The sequence below is a fragment of the Micromys minutus genome (genome assembly GCF_963924665.1).
Source record: "Micromys minutus genome assembly, chromosome: 2".
Classification (NCBI taxonomy): Eukaryota; Metazoa; Chordata; class Mammalia; order Rodentia; family Muridae; genus Micromys; species Micromys minutus.
Window position 1 is genome coordinate 99,957,143 of NC_137971.1, and position 20,915 is coordinate 99,978,057.

The window sequence follows — 20,915 nt, forward strand, 5'->3', positions numbered from 1 at the left end:
TAATTGTGGGTCAGACACTAAGATTGACAATTAATAAATGGGACCTCATGAATATATAAAGTTTCTGTAAGGCAAGGCACCAAAGTTTTAAATTCATTGGCATACAGGAGATATTTCTCATTCATAAAACCACAATCCCCAAACCCTTATATCTCTCAGCATCTGTTTCTGTTACCACTATACCTGATTCATTTTTCTTTGGCTCTCTTTGGAATATATATATTCCAAATGTATAAAATATGTACATTTTGAAAATAGATGTAGAGGTTCAATGCTAAGAGGTAAGTGGGATTCAGTATCAACATAAGAACTGAATGCCATAAAGTACGAAATTTTGGTTCTAATTAAATATAATTTTCAGGAAAACATGTACAAAATATTTTTTTAAATAATTGATTACTTAGTTCCAGAATATGGCAGATAGATAATGTTTTCAAAGCCCGTGAATATTTTAACTTGAAAAGTGACTATCTGATTTACAAATAAAAAAGCCATTGGTAGTCTTGAGAATGGCAGGTCTAAAACATCTAAGTTGGTTCCCATTGCTCTAGTATGTAAAGATAAGCCCTATAATAGCTGTCCCTCATTATCATCCTCATTGATAACACCATGTCCTCCATGGCTCTTTCTTTTGTGGTCCAGTTTCAGGATATACTACTTCAGTTTAAAATAATGTTACACTCAGTGATTCAAGGTCTATACTCTACCAACTTTATTTCAGTCTATACATTTTGAAACCTCAGAGAACCACAGAAGAGATTGACAAAAAACTTGTGCTTTCTCTCCCGGGTTTACATATCTCAAGTACAGGATGGAAAACCTACAAACCTACAAATCAAATGTGAAATTTAAACTCTGTTATTTTAACAAAAGTTATAAACATTGAATGTGAAAATAATTTATAATTACTTTTAAGATTACTAGAGAAGGAGTTGGGGAAAAGTGGAGGCAGGATCAGATGTGAGAGGAGATGGAGGTAGATGATCAAAGGGTCAGAAAATTAAATAGAGATGTGTAGCCACCAGAAAATCCCAGATTCCAGAAAAGCAAGAAGCTTCCAGGACCCAATATGATGACATCAGCTGAAATAACCACTAAAGTGGAAAGAGAACCGGTAAAGTCCACCTCCAGATGTTAGGCACAACCCCTGGTTGAGGGATAGGGCCACCCACCCATCTCACAAATATCTACCCAGAATTGATCATGTCCAGTGAAAATAGAAGGATGAAGAGAAGAGCAAAGACTCAAGAAGAAGCCATCCAGAGAATACTTCACCTGGGAATCCATCCCATATTCAGCAAGCAAACCCAGATACTATGGCTAATGCCAGAAGTGCTTGCTGACAGGCATGAGATATAGCTGTCTTCTGAGGGACTATGCCTAATCCTGTCCAATACAGACATGGATGCTTGCAACCAACCATTGAACTGAGCACAAGGACCCCTAATAGAGTACTTAGGGGAAGTACTAAAGGAGGTGAAAGGGTTGACAACCCCATAGGAAGTACAACAATATCAACCAACCAGAACCCTCAGAGCTTGCAGGGACTAAACCACCAGCCAAAGAGTACACATAGGGGAACACATGGCTTCAGCTGCAGATGTAGCAAAAGATGGCTTTATCTGGCATCAATAGAAGGAAAGGTCCTGTGAAAACTTGATGCCCCAGTGTAGGGGAATTATAGAGTGGGAAAGTATTAGGGAGTTGGGATGAACACCCTCATTGAAGCAAGGGGAAGAGGAATTGAATAGGGGTCTTGCAGAAGGGAAACCTGGAAGGGGGAATAACATTTAAAATATAAATAAATAAAATAATGAATTAAAAGTAGTATTTATGTAAGGTAAGCACATTACCACAACAAAAGAAATGCCAGTGAAGAAAGCTGAAGATTTTAATGAGGAAAAAATGCATTGTCTTATGTCTGTATACACATTTTTGTGCTCAATAGTCTGCATCAAAAGCCACTTGTGGATCAGTAGCTCTGATGAGCCCATTTGAAATTAGCTCCTGAAAGGGGCAGACTGCTTTAGTCAACATGTCTTCACATTTTAGAACAATCAGCCACATTGGATAACTTGTTTTGCTGCTGTAATAAAATGCCTAATAAAAACAACTTAAGCAAGGAAAAGTTATTTTCATTCATGTTTTGAGAGTAGAAACTATCATGCTGGGGAAAATTAAGACAGTAGGATTACAAAGCGAAGGATTAAATATTATCCCCTACCAGGACACATAAGTGATAAGAGATGAGAAATATTACCAGTTAGGTCATTTTCTCTCTCTCTCTCTCTCTCTCTCTCTCTCTCTCTCTCTCTCTCTCTCTCTCTCTCTCTTTTCTATCCTAGATCTAAGCCAATAGAAATTTGTTTATGGTAGGTCCTCCCAACTCACTGAACCTGGTTTAGAAACACCCTTGCAGACATGCCCAGACCTTTATTTCCATACTGTTTCTATATCCTGTCAGCTTTCCAACGTTACTGACCACAATGATTTTCGCGGTGGATAATTGAAATTCTAGGGTTCATGCCAAAAAACCCAAGCACATTTCAAGCCATGATCCCAGAATGCTCGTTAAAATTACATTGCTCAAAATAAACCCAAAGTGTTGATCTTAGTATTACTGGGACAGAACTGTACTTCTTACATGAGATGTCAGAGCTGAGATAGGAGAACTGAGAAATAGGGCAAAACAAATCCAGATTCTAATTAAACTTTGGGCATACATGTTAATATCTTTAAAAGTCCCAGTTGAGGGTGAGCATTCCACATACAAATAAGAAGTGTATTAAGATAGGTAAAGATTTCTGGTCCTGAACCAAGTGTATTATAGGTTACTAGACATAGGCAGCTGAAACTTGAAAATAAACAACAATATCCCTTTGCTTGACTTATTTCATGTACATAAAAGGACTGAAACATAATATGCATGAAAATGTTTATATTGTTTGCATATATGTGTGAGTGTGTATGTGTATATTTCTGGATGGTTTCAAAATCAAATATATATGGAAGAGGTAAGTAGAGTTTGTGATGTGTTCAGCATATATGTTAGATAATATACTGCTATCGTTTAATTCATAATGTATACAATATTTAATTTTCAAAAGATTAAATTAATAATTTATTTTCAAGCATCTCTTGGAATGATGGTGGTAACAAAGCTTGTACCAACTTAATTTTAAAAAGTATGGTTTTGTTTATTTTTCTTGATTCAGCTCATAAGCAATTAATGATTCATAAAGTTCAAAAATAAGTAAAAATCAGAAAGTTTACTTGTCCAAACAGTTATCATTAAAAATCAATGAATTGAACATGGTAGTCAGCTACAGGTTAATATTCTCAGACATGAACAACCAGAATATATTTACTGTGGTATTCTCTCTGCCATCACTGAAAAGTGTCCTTAGCCTAAGTAATGGTTGAAATTTTGTCTCTTTTATTACTAAATCCTGTTCCATTAAACTATTGTGTCCACCAGTGTGAGCTTTGCATTATAAAATCACGTTATACCACTGTACTCACGAAATTATTAATATGTCCTTATCTCTACAGTAGATTAAGAGCAAACTTCTTGACCTTATTTTCTAGTGGATTTCCAGGGCTTCCTCTTTGGGAATAATTACCCATCAACAAAGCTACTAAAGCAAATGAATCCCAATACTATACTCAATGCAGTTCACTATGGTGTCCTAAGTTCAATTATTTAAATAGCTGCTATTTTCAACCCAGTCTCTTATTTCCTTATAGATTTGAGGGTTCTAATTTGTATGCTGAATGACAGTTAATATCAATACAATTGTCCAAAGGAGATTAGATGTAGAACCCAGAAGAAACATGGATGCTAATCAGGAAATCATTCATTACTGATTAAGAGTCTTTATGCACATGCTGGATAGGAAGCATTTAGTTAGATTGACATTAATTATTTCTTGCTTGTTTAGAATCGGTTATGATTCAATGTTCATTGTAATAAAATAAAAACTTCATGGAAGACCCGAGAAATACCTGTGTGCCTAAAACACTGCTTTACACGTCTGCTCAGAACATTTAATGAGTTACAGGCCGAGGAAAGAGCAATGTAGTGAGAAGCATACATCTGAATCACTCTTCCACCTTTGCACAATGGAAACTCTGTAGCAAAGGCTTTTCAGACACAAGCTCTCAACTTGATTTATTCCTTGTGATAAGGGAGTTCAGATCCAGAACTTAAGATCTGATGAGAATAAAGACATTAGGCACTCAGCTGACCAGATTTCCAATAGGCTTAGAAAAGGTTTTGAGAAATGACTTACAAATAGAATTTTTAATGTTGCTGAAGTCTGACTTTGTTTCAAGGTTGTGTTCAAAAGGGAAATGCTTAAAGAGAAAAGGACAACCCTGGAGGTGAGGAGATGTTGTCAGTGCTAGAGAGCTCACTGCTCTTGTAAAGGTCAGGAGTTCAGTTCCAGGTAATCCCATGGAGAATCATTGCTGTCTGTAACTAGAAAGCCAGGGATTTCAAACTTTCCTCTGATGCCTATGGCAAACCAAACACACAGCACCCCTACATACATCCTATCATACACATTCACACATGTGTATAACCTACACACATCTTAGCATACACATTCACACATGTGTATAAACTACATACATCCTAGTATACACATTCACACATGTGTATAAACTACATACATCCTATCATACACATTCACACATGTGCATAATGTACATACATCTTAGCATACACATTCACAAATGTGTTTAAACTACATACATCCTAGTATACACATTCACGCATGTGTATAAACTATATACATCTTAGCATACACATTCACACATGTGTTTAAACTACATACATCCTAGCATACATATTTACACATGTGTATAACCTACATACATCTTAGCATACACATTCACACATGTGTATAAACTACATACATCCTAGCATACATATTCACACATGTGTATAACCTACATACATCTTAGCATACACATTCACACATGTGTATGAACTACATATATCCTAGCATATACATTCACACATATGTATAAACTACTTAAGAAAGTTGATACACCTTAAAATAAAATATACAAATTAACTTAAAATGCATTATCACATTCCTGCTGAAGGGTAAACAAAAGAGATAATGGACATTTTAACTTATAATTCAAAGTAAGTGACTGAAAACGACTTGTTTCTGAGGGGATTTTAGTCAGTGCTGACTCATATATTACTGTGCTCTACATTTAACTACAGTTTAAAGTGCTGAGCACAGAGGCAGCTAAAGAGCCACAGGGTCCTTTTCATGAGACTCACTAAGATCTGATGTTAAGGACAAGAGTTTGATGAAACGGAATGTGCCAAGCATGACTTTGTGCGCTTATCTATTTCAGGAAATGGCTTAACAGGAATCATGGTAAAAATTTAACTCTAAGCATGCGCAGCTATTTTCCAGCCACCGAAGATGTAGGCTGTGCAACACAAAAGCTGGACAGAAAATACCTATTCATAACAGAAGAGAAGAATCCACTAAAAGAATTTCACTTCTGGTTGATTAGTATTTAGCTCTTGATGAGTGCAGGGAGAAAGAAATTGATTTGTTCAGAGATACAGCCCAGGAGAGGCTGCCCATGCTCTAAGAAATGCAAGGTCCTTGCCCAGGATACTGTTATGTCACACATGGTCGAGTTATCTAAAAAGACGAGATCAAAAATATTGAGAAAATACCTGCACAAGATCCAGCTGCAGAGTATTTTCTTAGTTAGTGGTCAGTGAGAGAGGTCTCAGCTTATTACATGCAGTGCCGTCTCTAGCACGTGGTCAGAAAACAAACCATGATGAGCACCCCTCCATGTCCTCTGCATCAGTTCCTGCTTCCAGATTTCTACCCTACTTGAGTTCCTGTCTTGACTTTCTTGATGTCAGGATATACGAGTAGAATCCAAATAAACCCTTTCTTTCATGGCTTTCTTTCTTTCTTTCTTTCTTTCTTTCTTTCTTTCTTTCTTTCTTTCTTTCTTTCTTTTCTTTTCTTTTCTTTTCTTTCCCTTTTTTTTTTTTTTAGAAAATAGTGTTCCAGCACAGGAATAGAAACCCTAACGAGGGAGAGGTCCTTGGTTCTGTCAAGGCCAGATGCCCCAGTGTGAGGACAAGGAAGGGAGTGGGTGGGTGGGTGAAGGAGCATCTCATAGAAGCAGGGGAAGCAGGGATAGGAGAAGTGTTTCTGGAGAGAAAACTGGGAAAGGGAATAACATTTGAAATGTAAATAAAAAATATCCAATGAAGAAAAAAAAAAAGATTTGCACTAAAAAACAAATAATGGTTTAGCACAACAAGGGAAACCCTAAGACTAGCTACATAGTCCATATATAGGCAACATGATAATTAAACACAGAGGACTTAAGAAAATGGAAATCCTGAGTTAGGGAGGAAAAGGTACTGGTGAGATAGGGAACAAATTATAGTCGAATGGGGTAGACTTGATCTACCTTCCTTATATACCTGCAAACAATTCTAAACAAATTAACTAAAAATTAGTTTAAGATACTAAAATGATACTAGTGATGGAGTCATTTTACTTGTTTCATTTATTTCAAGTGATATCCTGTTTCAGGGTCACCCCTACACAAACCTATGCATGCCATTGCCCTTCTCCCCTCTCCCCCTCCCCTTTACCTCTATGCTCTATGAGGGTGCTCCTCTACCCACTCACCCCAGTCTGCCTCGCCTCTCTAGCATCCCCCTAAAGTGGGACATTAAACCTCCACAAGACCAAGGGCCTCCACCCCCATTGAGGTCAGATAAGATGATCCTCTGCTACCTATCTGGAGCCATGGGTCCCTCCATGTGTGCTCTTTCGTTGGTGGTTTACTCTCCGGGAGATCTGGGTGGTCTGGTTAGTTCATCTTGTTTTGCCTATGAAATTTTCATCCGCGTCAGATTGTTCTGTCCTTTCCCCAGCTTTTCTATTGGGGTCCCACAGCTCAGTCTGATGGTTGGCTTTGAGTTGGCCAGGTACTGGTAACATTTCTCAGGGAACATCCATACCAGGCTCCTATATATGAACACTCTTGGCATCAGCAATAGTGTCAGGGTTTGGTGTCTGCAGATGGGATGGATCTCTTTGTGAGGAGGTCATTGGATGGTCTTCCAGTTTTAGTTTCATTATTTTATCCCTGATTTTCTTTTAAACAGCAACATTTCTGAGTTAAAATTTTTGAGATGGATGGGTAGCACCTTACCTTAACTGGAGGCTGTGCCTATTTACTGGAGGTCATCTCTGCAGTTTGTATAACCCTTTTCTTGGCTATTTTGGCTAAAGTCATTCCTTTTGGGTCCTAGGAGCCTCTAACTTCCCTGGTGTCTTGAACTTTTCATTGGCCACCCCAGTTCCACATTTCTCATTGCTACATATTTCTATTTGATTTTCTGACCCTTTCTACTTCTCTCCTGAGCCAACCAATACCTGATCCTGTCCTCCTTCCCCCCCCCACACCTTCCAAGTCCCTCCCTCCCTCTACCTCCTGTGATTATTTTGTTTCTCCTTCTATGTAGGACTGAAGCATCCACACTTTTGTTCTTCCTTCTTCTTAAGGTCCATATGGTTTGTGAACTGTGTCATAGGTATTCTGAGCTTTTAAACTAATATCCAGTTATCAGTGACTACATAATATGTGTATTATTTTCTGTCTGGGTTACCTAACTTATCCAGTGAAAAAAAGACAGTCTTTTCAACAGTTGGTCCTGTTTCAACTGGAGGTTCAAATGTAAATGAATGCAAATTGATATATTCTTAGCTCTTTGTACAAAGCTGAAGTTCAAGTGAATAAAGGACCTCCAAATAAAACCAGGTACTCTAAGTCTAACTGAAAACAAAGTGGGAAAGAGCCTCGAACACGTGGGCACAGAGGAAAATTTTCTGAACAGAACATCAATGGCTTATACTCTAAGATCAACAATCAACAAATGGGACCTCATAAAATTGCAAAGCTTCTGTAAGGCCAAAGAAACTGTCAATAGTCCAAAATTGCAACTGACAGATTGGGAAATGAACTTTATAAATTGTAGTGGCTATTTCTGGTTGTCAACTTGACTATATCCGGAATGAACTACAATCCACAATCTAGACAAGCAAGTCCCAGATCCAGGTGTGGTGTTATACACCTTTAATCTGGGACACACTTTCAGTTGGAACCTACATAAAGTCATTGGAAGAACGAAGGCTCTCTCCACCTGCCTGCCTTGTGGGACATTTCCTGCTTGCCTTGTGGGGCTTTGCCTGCTTGCCCTATGGACCTGAGCATCTGCTAGATCCTTGGACTTCACAGTTGCTGCCAGCCATTGTTAAGGAATTAGACTACAGATTGTAAGTCACCAACAAATACCTTGCTATATAGAGACTATCCATAAGTAACTCTAGAGAACCCTGACTAATACATACATCCTACATTTGATAGAGATCTAATTATATATATATATATATATATATATATATATATATGTATATATATATATATATATATATATATATATCAAGAAGTTAGACTCCAGAGTCTATTAAATAATGGGGTACCTAATAAAATGGGGTACATAGCTAAATAATTTATAACTGAGGAGTACTGATTGGCTGCAAAGCACTTAAAGAAATGCTTAACATCCCTAGTCATTAGATAAATACAAATCAAAATGAAATTCTACCTCACATCTATCAGAATAGCTAAGATCAAATGTGCAGGTAATATCAGATGCTGCAGAGATGTAGAGTAGAAGCAAAACTCCTCCATTGCTGGTAAGACTGCAAGCTGGTAAAACCATGTTGGAAATCAATCTGGCAGTTACCAAAAAAACTGGAAATAAATCTACCTGACAATCCAGCTATACCAATACAGGGCTTATACCAAAAAGATGCTCTAAAATATAACAAGGACACATGCTTCATTATGTTTATATAAGCCTTATTCATAATAGCTAGAAGCTGGAATGAACCCAGTTGTCACTCAACAAAAGAATAGATACAGAAAATATGGGACATTTGCTCAATGGAGTACCATTCTACTATTATTAATAATGACTTGATGAAATTCGTAGGCAAATGGGTGGAACTAGAAATATCAACCAGATGGAGTCATTTCTAAAGGTTACAATTTATATGTCTAGTGTACTTTTGAGCAAATCATGAGCAGAGTATCAAGGATAATTAAATATACCCAATAGGAGGCTAACAATGCTGTTTACACACTGCTCAACAAGCCTGTTTTTGTTTTGCCTTATTTTGATTTAATCATTCTCATTTCACATTCTCCATTTAACACCAGCAATGTTTGCATTTATGTGACATTTCGGTTCAAATGTGATATCATAATCATGTACAGTTGTCCCATCTATTGTACCTACTCAAGTTTCTCTGCCAGGAAAATCTTGCCATTTTAGGGACATGAGTTTCTTTTGCCTTGCTATCCTATTATAAATGATATCCAAAGGTATGTTCTTGAGAAATGAATTAAAGAGAGAAAACTGAGTGATATGCCTTGTAATAACTACATGTACAGAATATTTAATATTTAGACAAGTGTTTAGATAATTGACTTTATTTTTTCACTTTTATTTTTTATTTTATTTTTTCAATTTTGTTTTTTTTTCTTTCTTACAACTTTATTTAAAGAGAAGAGGGATACATATATAGATTTTTAAAGGCATTTTGGCATAACTATATGAATATTTTGTCAGTACTTAATTCTTTTAGAGGTTTGATAGCATGCATTGATAACTGACTTCTAAAATAATCCTTTCTTCTCACGTAGTTTTAAAAAGTCAAATATTTATCAGCCTGAAGCGATAGTTGGCTTGTATCTCCATCCTGCTCCCTGACCTCAGCATCTCTATCTTACTGAGTCTTACAAATGAACAGAAGTGGCACGTCAGCATTGGGAGAAGCTCTGTTGCAGCATCCCATGCTGGCTTTCAGCTTCATGTCTGAGTTGGATCTCGGCATTGTGACACTTTCTCTGACCCACCTTGAGATTTTGAACTTGGCAGTTCTAAAGATTGCATGAGTTCTTCCTCAACTGTATATTTACTTTTTTCTCTTCCCCTCTTGTTCACCTGTTAAGATTTTACAGTGCTGAAAACCTACTCTCACCATTGCTATTTCCTCATAGATCTATATAATATTTCCAGATGTGAATCATATCTTCATCAGAGAGCACTCAACCAAATTACTGTGCTTGTATAAAATTCATTTTTGTCTTTGCATTTATGCTTTACATTCTTCCCCTATTTACTAAGGTTAGCCCTCATGACATAATATTTACATCTCTTTATTTATTGATTTATTTATAATTTTACTTTGCATACTGATCACTGCACCCCTCCCCCCATCTTTCCCTCGCACAATCTCTCACCCCATTCTCCCTCTCAATATCCTCTAAGAGGGTGGAAGCCCTCTTGATTACCTACCTACCATAAAACATCCTCTCCCTCTGAGGTGATAAGGCAGCCCATTTAGGGGAACAAGATCCACAGACAGGCAACAGCTTTAGACACAATCCCCACTCCAGATATTTGGGTATCCACAAGACCAAGCTACACATCTGCTACATATGTGTGGGACACCTAGGTCAATCCGATGTATGCTCTTTGGTTTGTGGTTTAGTTTCTGAAAGACCTCGAGTCTAGTTTAGTTGACTCTGTTAGTATTCTGTGGAAATTCTATTCCATCCTGGACCTCCAATGCTTCCATCAACACTACCATAAGACCTCTGAGCTCTGTCCAGTGTTCAGCTGTGAATTTCAGCATCTGTTTCAGCCAGCTGCTCCGTGGAGCCTCTCAGAAGACAGTTATGCTAAACTCCTGTCTGCAAGCATAATTATATCAATAATAGTGCCAGGGATTGGCTCTTGTGATGGAATGGGTCTAAAGTTGGGACAGTTATTGGTTGGCCATTCCTTCAGTCTCTGCTTCATCTTTGTCTCTGCATTTCTTGAAACCAGGAAAACATGTATGTCAAAACTTTTGTGGGTAGGTTGGTGTCATCATCCCTCTACTGTGATCGTGCCTGATAACAGGTAGTGACCATTTAAGGCTCCAAATTCCCACTGCTAAGAGTCTCAGCTAAAGTCATCCGCATTGACTGATGGGAGATCTTCCCCATCTCTGGAACGTACTAGAGATAACCCCATCTGCACTCCACCAGCCACTAATATTCATAGTCCTGCTTCTTCCCATACCTCCCATTTTCCTCACGATTCCTTCCACATAGACCTCTCATTCCACCTCTGCCTAAGACTATTTTATTCCTCCTTCTAAATGAGATTCAATCATCTTCACTTGGACCTTCCTTCTTGCTTAGCTTCTTCAGTTCTACGGAGTGTAACATTGGTAGGGATCCTGTATTGTATGGCTAATATCCAGATATAAGAGAGTATGTACTCTGCTTGTGCTTTTGATTTTTGGTTATCTCACTCCAGAAGATATATTCTACTTCTACCCATTTGCCTGAAAATTCAGAATGCTCTTGTTTTTAATAGCTTGGTTTTATGCTTTTGCGTAAATGACCCACATTTTCTGTATACATTCTTCAGTATAGAGGAATCTGTGTTGTTTTCAGTTTCTGGCTATTTTGTGTAAAGCTGCGAATTATAGTGTAGTAGTTGTTATTTTGGTCTGTTGAAGCATCTCTTGGGAATATACCCAGGAGCAGTACAGCTGGGTCTTCAGGTAGAGCTTTTCACAAATTTCTGAAAACCACCAGACTGATATCCACAGTGGTTATACAGACTTGCACTATTTTAAGGTATGTAAAGAACTGTATTATGATTTTGATGGAAATTGAATTGAATTTCTAAATTAATCTGGGTAAGATGCTGTCTTTGGTCTGTTAATTCTACTAATCCATTAGCATACAATATATTTCCTTTTTCTGATTCCTTTTTCATTTTTTTCTTCACATCTTTCACTTGTGTGGTTAGAGGTACAGCAAAATATTATATATTATTTGTGGTTATTGTAAGGGGTGTTTTTTACCTAATTTCTTCCTCTGTTTATAGTTTGTATAAAGAAGGACTACTTTTTTTTTTTTTTTTTTTTTTTTACTAATTGTATATTCAGGCACTTTCCTGAAGGTGTTTTTTAGCTGTAGAAGTCCACTTGAAGAATTTTGGGGGTCTCATATATATATATATACTATCATATCATTTGAAAATAGTGATACTTTGATTTTTCCTTTCCAAATTGTATCCATTTGATCTCCTTTAGTTGCTGTATTACTCTAGCTAGAACTTTAAGTACTATATTAAAGAAATAAACAGAGGAAAGCTTTTCTTTGTCCCTTATTTTAGTAGAATTGCTTTAAGTTTATCTCCATTTAAGTTGCCGATGCCCATTACCTTTCTGTGTATCGTGTTCATCATATTTAGGTGTGTGCCTTGTATCCCTCATTGCTCTAATTCTTTTAACATGAAGGAGTATTGAATTTTGTGAACAGATTTTTCAGCATCTAATGAGACAATCATGTAGTTTTTAAAAATTGTATTTATATGGTAGATTGCATTGATGGATTATTGTATATTGGGTGAAGTTGTCTGGGTGGTTATTTGTGGTATCTTAGGGTCTGAATGATACCTGTCCAGGCCCTTCTGGCTTTATATTCTCTGTTGGGAAGTCAAATGTAATTCTAATAGGTCTGCCTTTATATGTCATTTGTCTTGACTTCCCTTGCAGATTTTAATATTCTTCTTTGTTCTGTACATTTGTTGTTTTGATTATTATATGATATGAGGATTTTCTTTTCTGGTCCAATCTATTTGGTTTTCTCCAAGTATTTTATACATTTACAATCATGCATTTTTTTTTTTTTTGAGTTAGGGAAGTTTTCTTCTATGATTTTGTTGAGATATATTCTGGGACTTTTATCTGAAAATCTTCTATGCCTATTATTCTTAGGTTTGGTGTTTTTATTGTGTCTCAAATTTCTTGGATGTTTGTATAGAAACTTTTTAGATCTGGCATTTTCTTTGACTAATATGTCAATTTTTTCTATTGTTTCTTTTTTCCTGAGATTCTCTCTTCCATCTTTTGTAGTCTGTTGATGATTCATTTCCCTGTCCTAGGTTTTCTATCTCCAGGGTTGCCTTCATTTTTATTTCTTTTTTCATTTTCAGTTATTAGATGTTTTATAAATAATCTTCAACTCTTTGATTATATTTTATGTATTTCCTTATACTTACTCATTCCTGGCTTAACGCCCTCTACATTTTTTATTATATTTTCCCGTATTTTAAGAGATATATTTATTTCCTCTTTAAATGCCTCTAATTTCATTAGACTGGACCTAAGATCATTATCTTGTTCTTCAATTGTGCTCGGACATCCAGGGCTTGCTATAGTAGAAGATCTGTGTTCTGATGTTTCCATATTGCTCTAGATTTGTTGATGTTATTCTTGTACTGGCCTTTAACCATCTGCTTGTTTTTGGTTTTGGCTAGCCTAGTAGTGCCTGGCAGGCTCTGGGATTGAAAGTAGAGCTTTTATTCCCTAATGTCAGTAAGCTTCTGGTTATCTTGGGTGGCAGCAGTCCTCTAGGAAAGCACATAAAGCTAGTGCTCCTGACTGTCCCTGGTGGCAGCAGGCTTCCAGAGAGGCAGGCTGAGCTGTGCTCTAGGAGGAGAAGTGCAGATCTAGGATTTCAGGTAGAGGTGTGGACCAGAACACAGAGCACAGAGGGGATAGGACAGACCATAGGGCTGTTGGACTTGCTGGAGACCCAGTAGTCAGGGGACTGGAATGTGCATATGCCACTTGGTTTTTCAGGGTATGATCAGGCCTCCAGGAAGACAAACTGGGCTGTGGTCAAGGGAGTAGAATGCAAATACACAACATGTAAATCTTCAGTGCACTAATTCTGAACTTTCTGGCATACAGGTAAATGTGTTTCTTAAATTTTGACCATACTGCAAGCTTAATTATTTAAAAATAACTATATAAAACTGTAACTTTTTTCCCATGCTATTCTATGTATTCGGACAACTACACTATTATACATACACAGCCATATTATTTTACTTAATTATTTTACTCTACAATCTATGTCACTCACATTAAATATCCACCAGTCAAACTTCTGGCAAACATTAAATTTTACTCAATGGTTTTACTCTGTGTAGAAAATTCTGTCAGTAAAACCGTATAATGAGTCCCATTTACAGACTGATCCACTGTGTTCATTACATGTATTTAATAGCAATCCATATGTTTCTTCTGGGCCTCTAGTCCCATTTATTTAGTACTGAATAGCATTTCTTTGTGTGATGTGATACAGTAGTTGATCTACCCAATTACTGAAGGAGCTCTTGGTTAATTCTTATTAGGGTAGGAAAAAAAAGTTCATAATTATGCTCATTCATTGTTCTATATCAACATATTACAATCAGTTTGGAAAACACATCTAACATGATTCCTGTGATACAGAAAAGAGTGTGGTCATGGATGTAAGATACTGGCCAGTCTTTTCCAAAGTGAATGCAGCGTTTTAATTTTCATCACTAATAAAAGGCAGTACTTACATCTCAAACCCTTTCAAGTGATCAATGCCACTTGAATTATTATTATGTTTTCTCTCATTGTGCATCTGCATAAACCATGTCTCAGCTGTACTTACCATCAACTAACCCTTCTCTGTCATGCTTTGTCACCTCTAAGTAACTCATATTACTTCTTTGTGAACAGTTGTTACCAATGTATTTCCATGATTTTTACTCTAATTAGTTATTTTCTAGGCCTGCTAACAATAAGTCAGAACATTTTCTTTCATTCATTCTGTTTTTTCTATGTTTATGCAGTTACAGCTAATTGAAATGTGATATTACCCTACTCTTAACTTTCACATTTCTAACAGGCATTATGATGGAAAATTTTTTCCAAATTATTTACACTCACATTTGAATTGTAATTTTTCAGAATGATGACACTAACATCTTTTTCTTCTTCCAAGAAAATTTTAAATATTTCTCCTTTTATTCCCTTTTAAAAATTTATTGGATCTTAGAGAAATTAAATCAATATGATTTTTCTAGTTATTTTATTTTTTGAGATTTTTAATTACATCATTTCATTCTTCCCTTTTCCCCTTTTTTTTTAATTTAATTTTTAAACATATATTATCTGTTTTTCCATTGCAAATGTCATTCTCTTTTCCCCAATTATCTTTCCCCCTCCACTTGCTTCCATGAAGGAGCTCCCTCTCCCAATCACTCTCTCCACCTCAGCACCTTGACATTCCCCTACACTGGGGAAACACACCTTTACTGGACAAAAGGCCTCTCCTCCCATTGATGCCAGACAGTGCTATCTTCCACTACATATGCAACTGGAGCCATGGGTCTCTCCATGTGTGTTTAATGGTTAATGCTTTAGTCCCTGGGAGTTCTGGGGGGGGGGTTGGTTGATAATATTGTTCTATCAGTGAGGTTGCAACTCTGCTCACCTCCCCCAGTCCTTTCTCTACCTCTTTCATTATAGTCCTGTTTAGTCTGATGATAAGCTTCAAGCATCCTTTACATCTTTCAGTTCCACCCATATATGTCTCATTATTCTCTTTCATATTCATGATATCTTTTTACTAACTGTAACGCCCCCTCTCTCTTCTCTTTCATATTCATGATATCTTTTTACTAACTGTAACACCCCCTCTCTCTTCAGTGTCTCATTATTCTCTTTTATATTCATGATATCCTTTTTACTAACTGTAACGCCCCCTCTTTCTTCAGTGTTTGTCTCTCTCCTGTCCTCTGTCCCACAACTTGTCTCAGATATATTGCTTTCAATAAGTACCTTATTTTGTATCGTTTTCCCTTTTAATGTATCAAGATTAAATTACCCAAATATTCTTGGATATGTGGCCTTTTATTATCAATTATTAATTGATAAATTAATTAGAATTAATTTTTCGATTAATTTATATACTAAAGGCGCCATTATTAGAAGAACTCGTATTTCTTTCATCTAGAAGCTAAAAATCGTTAGTAGTTGCACTATGGGTGGAATATATTCTTCAATCCTCATGTTCATACTTTGATGTGGTGTGGCTTGGGCCTGTGTAGGTTTTGTGCATGCCTTCATAGCCATGGTTAGTTCATAGATGCAACTACTCAGAAGTTTGTTTCCTTTTTGTTATCCAGCACCTTTGGTTCTTACTCAGGCCCCTCTTTCACCATGACCCCTGAGCCTTGTGAATAAGAGACCACTTTGCCAGCTGTGGGTCTCTGTAGTAACCATCTATTACTCATTTACTACAAATATATATTTTTTAACTGTAGTGTGCTTGAAGATGTACTGATCTATGGCTATAACCCTGAGTCATTAGTAGAATGTTCAGTACTATGTCCATTTATCAAAATAATAGAAATATATTCACACATAGGGTCTAGGATCTCTGGAACTATAGGTCTTTGGCCCTAAAATGGCAGCACTTGTAGACATCATCTTGTGAAATAGAGCCATGAAACAATCGGCTAATAGTTTGTTACTCCTAGGAAACGTGCCATTATTACAGCAGTAGATATAGCTTGCTGGTCTGTCACTAATATAGTTCTCATTGTTCACAACTGGGTATAACTGATGCTTATTTTAATGATATTCCCATGTTCTGAGACTCACATACTGACTGATACAAAACTTAGCCTTAGTAATGGCCTTAACACATAGAGACTGAAAGAATTTTGTCTGAATGTGTGACTGACTTTAATATAAACTGAATCCAGTGAAAGTGGAAATTGCATTTCTAAGCATCGACATGGTACATGAATGGATATTACAGAATAAAAGCTGCAATCTAAGATGATTACACTTTCGGCTAAAAGACCTCATCAAAGGCCACAATCTAAGGTGATTACACCTTTAGTTTAAAGACCTCGTAAGAATTTTCCACTGGCTCATTGCGTTACTTACCTCGACTCTTAGTTGTTGGGAACAGTAACCAGAACCCAGTGTCTGCTTTATCACCCTCGCTTTCTAACCCGTAGATGTCATGCGTGAGTGTATCTCCATCCACGTTGGCCAGGCTGGTGTCCAGATCGGCAGTGCCTGCTGGGAGCTCTACTGCCTGGAGCATGGCATCCAGCCTGATGGCCAGATGCCAAGTGACAAGACCATTGGGGGAGGAGATGACTCCATCAACACCTTCTTCAGTGAGACAGGAGCTGGCAAGCATGTGCCCTGGGCAGTGTTCATAGACCTGGAACCCACCCACAGTTATTGATGAAGTTCGCACTGGCACCTACCACCAGCTCTTCCACCCTGAGCAGCTCATCACAGGCAAGGAAGATGCTGCCAATAACTATGCCCGTGGTCACTACACCATTGGCAAGGAGATCACTGACCTTGTCTTGGATGGAATGGGCAAGCTGGGTGACCAATGCACAGGTCTTTAGGGATTCTTGGTTTTCCACAGCTTTGGTGGTGGAACTGGCTCTGGATTCACCTCCCCGCTAATGGAGCAGCTCTGTTGATTACTGAAAAAAGTCCAAGCTGGAGTTCTCCATTTACCCGGACCCCCAGGTTTCCACTGTTGTGGTTAAGCCCTAAAATTCCATCCTCACCACCCACACCACCCTGGAGCACTCTGATTTGCCTTCATAGTAGACAATGAGGTCATGTATGATATCTGTGGTAGACACCTCAACACTGAGCACCCAACCTACACTAACCTTAACCACCTTATTAGCCAGATTGTGTCTTCTATCACTGCTTCCCTCTGATTTGATGGGTCCCTGAATGTTGATCTGACAGAATTCCAGACCAACCTGATGTCCTACCCCTGCATCCACTTCCCTCTGGCCACTTATGCCCCTGTCATCTCTGCTGAGAAAGCCTACCATGAGCAACTTTCTGTAGCAGAGATCACCAATGCCTGCTTTGAGCCAGCCAACCAGATGGTGAAATGTGACCCTTGCCATGGTAAATACATGACTTGCTGCCTGCTGTATCAAGGTAATGTGGTCCCCAAAGATGTCAACGCTGCCATTGCCACCATCAAGACCAAGCACAGCATCCAGTTTGTAGACTGGTACCCCACTGCCTTCAAGGTTAACATCAATTACCAGCCTCCCTCTGTGGTCCCTGGTGGTGACCTGGTCAAGGTCCACAGAGCTGTGCGCATATTGGGCAACACCACAGCCGTTGCTGAAGCCTGGGCTCGTTTAGATCACAAGTTTTATCTGATGTATGTCAAGCGTGTCTCTGTGCACTGGTATGTGGGTGAGGGCATGGAGGAAGGGGAGTTCTCTGAGGCCCGTGAGGACATGGCTGCCTTGGAGAAGGATTATGAGGAGGTTGGTGTGGATTCTGTCGAAGGGGAAGGTGTGGAGAAGGAGAGGAATACTAATTCATTCCTCCTACCCTGTATCATGTCAAACTCAAAACTCCAGCTCCAGCATTATCTGCAGGCATTGATGCTTCTGTGCTGTGTCTGTTCTGTGATCATCTGTTCTCCAGGTGTACCTCCAATGTTTCCATGTCATAACAAAATAAAAGCTTTAAGAAAAGGAAAAAAAATAATTTTCCACTGAACACTATTTTTCTTTTATTTGTGCACTTGAATGCAGGTGCCAACGGTGACCAGCAGGGAATATTATATCTCATAGAAGCAGATTTGATAGCTGTGTTTTGACTGACAGTACTACTAGGAACTGAAGTCTCTTCTTCTGGAAAACCAGAATGCACTTTCAACCTCTGATGCATGTATTCAGCACTATAGCAATCTTTGGAGAAGCAGGACTCCCAACAGAAGTTTCTGAATCTCCAACCCAAGTGATGCCCACTTAGTGAAGGATAATTTATGCTTGAAATGTAGTAGCTTTTATCAGCCTGTTCATGGACCATGGACAGTGCTCTCTCTCTCTCTCTCTCTCTCTCTCTCTCTCTCTCTCTCTCTCTCTCTCTCTCTCTCTCTCTCTCTCTCTCTCTCTCTCTCTCTCTCTCTCTCTCTCTCTCTCTCTCTCTCTCTCTCTCTGCCTTTTATTTTAAGTTGGCAATGTTCATACAAATTGAAGATTTTCATAAATTTTGATAGGCACTCATGAAATTTTATCCTTTATAGATTTTTCTTTGACTTGCTCATTTCTGTTTTAGAAGTGCTGTAACAGTTTATACATCCATAAGAATGGCTTTTTTCCTGATGAAATAAGAATTTTTCAAAAAAACAAAAAATTGTTTTGATATACACTTCTCTAATAATAAACTATTAACATTGACTTTTTTGTACAATCTCAGTAAGCTAGTATTTTTGAGAACCTTCAATTATTTTGTTTTTTTTTTCCTTAAGAGTATATATACCAACCTGTAACTTTTCTTTTGTGTATTACTGAACACATCAATTAAAAATCCAGGCCAATTCTTCAATAGACTTTGTAGGGATCACTTTTTCTAATTATCAAAACTATTAATGGCATTCATAGTTTTCATATAATGTATTTTTTGATAAAGTCTTTCTCACTTTATTATCATTATCACATATTCCTCTATATTTTTCTCATTTTTTCCTAATTTTTCTCTGAATGGTACTATTTTTATCAATAATTTCTTCTTCTGATGACTTTGTCTTAACTCATTCTATACAATAAGAACAGAGCCTAAAAACCTTGTTAGCAACGTGCCATTGATTGTCAAAACCCCACAATATTACAGCAACGATAGAATTTAAATATCCCTTCACCTATTTCCAGGGGGAACTGCTGTTGTTTATTGAGATCACTGAATTAAGAAAGGAGAACCTAGACTACTATGAAAATGACTAATCTTTGAAAACTCCAGATGTCACTATGGTGACTTAATCAAAGAGACTCCTCTAGTGGCTCACTGATAAAAAGCTGTAGGTTTAAGTCAGTCTCAGTGGGTCTCATAAATCTACAACTCACAACCCTTCCTTATTTCCCAAGATGCTGAATAAGTAATTCAATTGTCAGAGTCTATAGCAGTCTATCCCACTACAACATGAAAAATCTAATAACAAACCCTACTTCGTGTTGATGTAATGAAGTCATAAAAATCAGAGAGGTATCCAATTTCAAGAAAAATGATAGAGAAAAATTGATTTTATTTTCAATACCATCAGTAAATTAATTTGTATATGAGATTAGAGGACTCTTAGAAAATCACAATGAAAGCTATAAAAGCTGCCTGGGAGAAATACAGCTTCTACACCAGGGGCCTTGTTATGTGAAACTTTAGCAAAACCAAGATCCTCAACAAAGAACTGTAGAAAATACCTTGCAAAAACCTTCATTGGTAATAAATTGAAAGACAGAACATAGTTAACTTAGACTACATCAGAAGATCAGCATTAAAAGTTATATCTATCAATATAAAGAGTCTTATTGTATTCTAAATTAGTTTGATGAGCAAATAAAGATGTTGAAATAAGGTATTAGTGTAACCATTTTCATTCAGAAAAGTTCTATCGTATCTTATGTAAGTGGTTGTTTTTTCTATAACTTTTCATACTTAAATATTTCATTACTGAATTCAATAAAGAGACCAAGATTAGTAAATATTCCAACTTGTGTGTGAGTCAAGAGCCTAAGTTACATAGGGCTTTATTAGAGGACAAGTGAGTACAAGAACATTCACAACTGGAGGTAGCATGAATGAAGAACTATTGCACAATGGGAGATTGATAATAGAATTATAATATGAATTATATAAGGATGTCATACAGTTGAGAACAGATTGAGAATGAGACACGGATGAACTTCACTTCCCACCATCTAACTGTTCACAAATACAAAATGAATACAGCAAGAACAAAGGATGTCTTTTGGACTTGTTCATATGTATGTGTTGTGTATGTAAAAGTATGTGTTCATGTGTTCATATGCATAAATTTAAACCTATGGACATATTTGTACATGCATGTGTTGGCATGTACTCACAGGTATTCAC

At 37.3% G+C, this 20,915-nt stretch overlaps 1 pseudogene across 1 annotated transcript; it reads left to right on the top strand.

Moving 5' to 3' along the window:
• Window positions 1-17,004: 17,004 nt before the first annotated feature.
• On the top strand, window positions 17,005-18,360 carry LOC308416588 (tubulin alpha-1B chain-like; annotated as a pseudogene). The gene has a single exon. The product of its transcript is annotated as a tubulin alpha-1B chain-like (transcript).
• The last annotated feature ends 2,555 nt before the right edge of the window (window positions 18,361-20,915 follow it).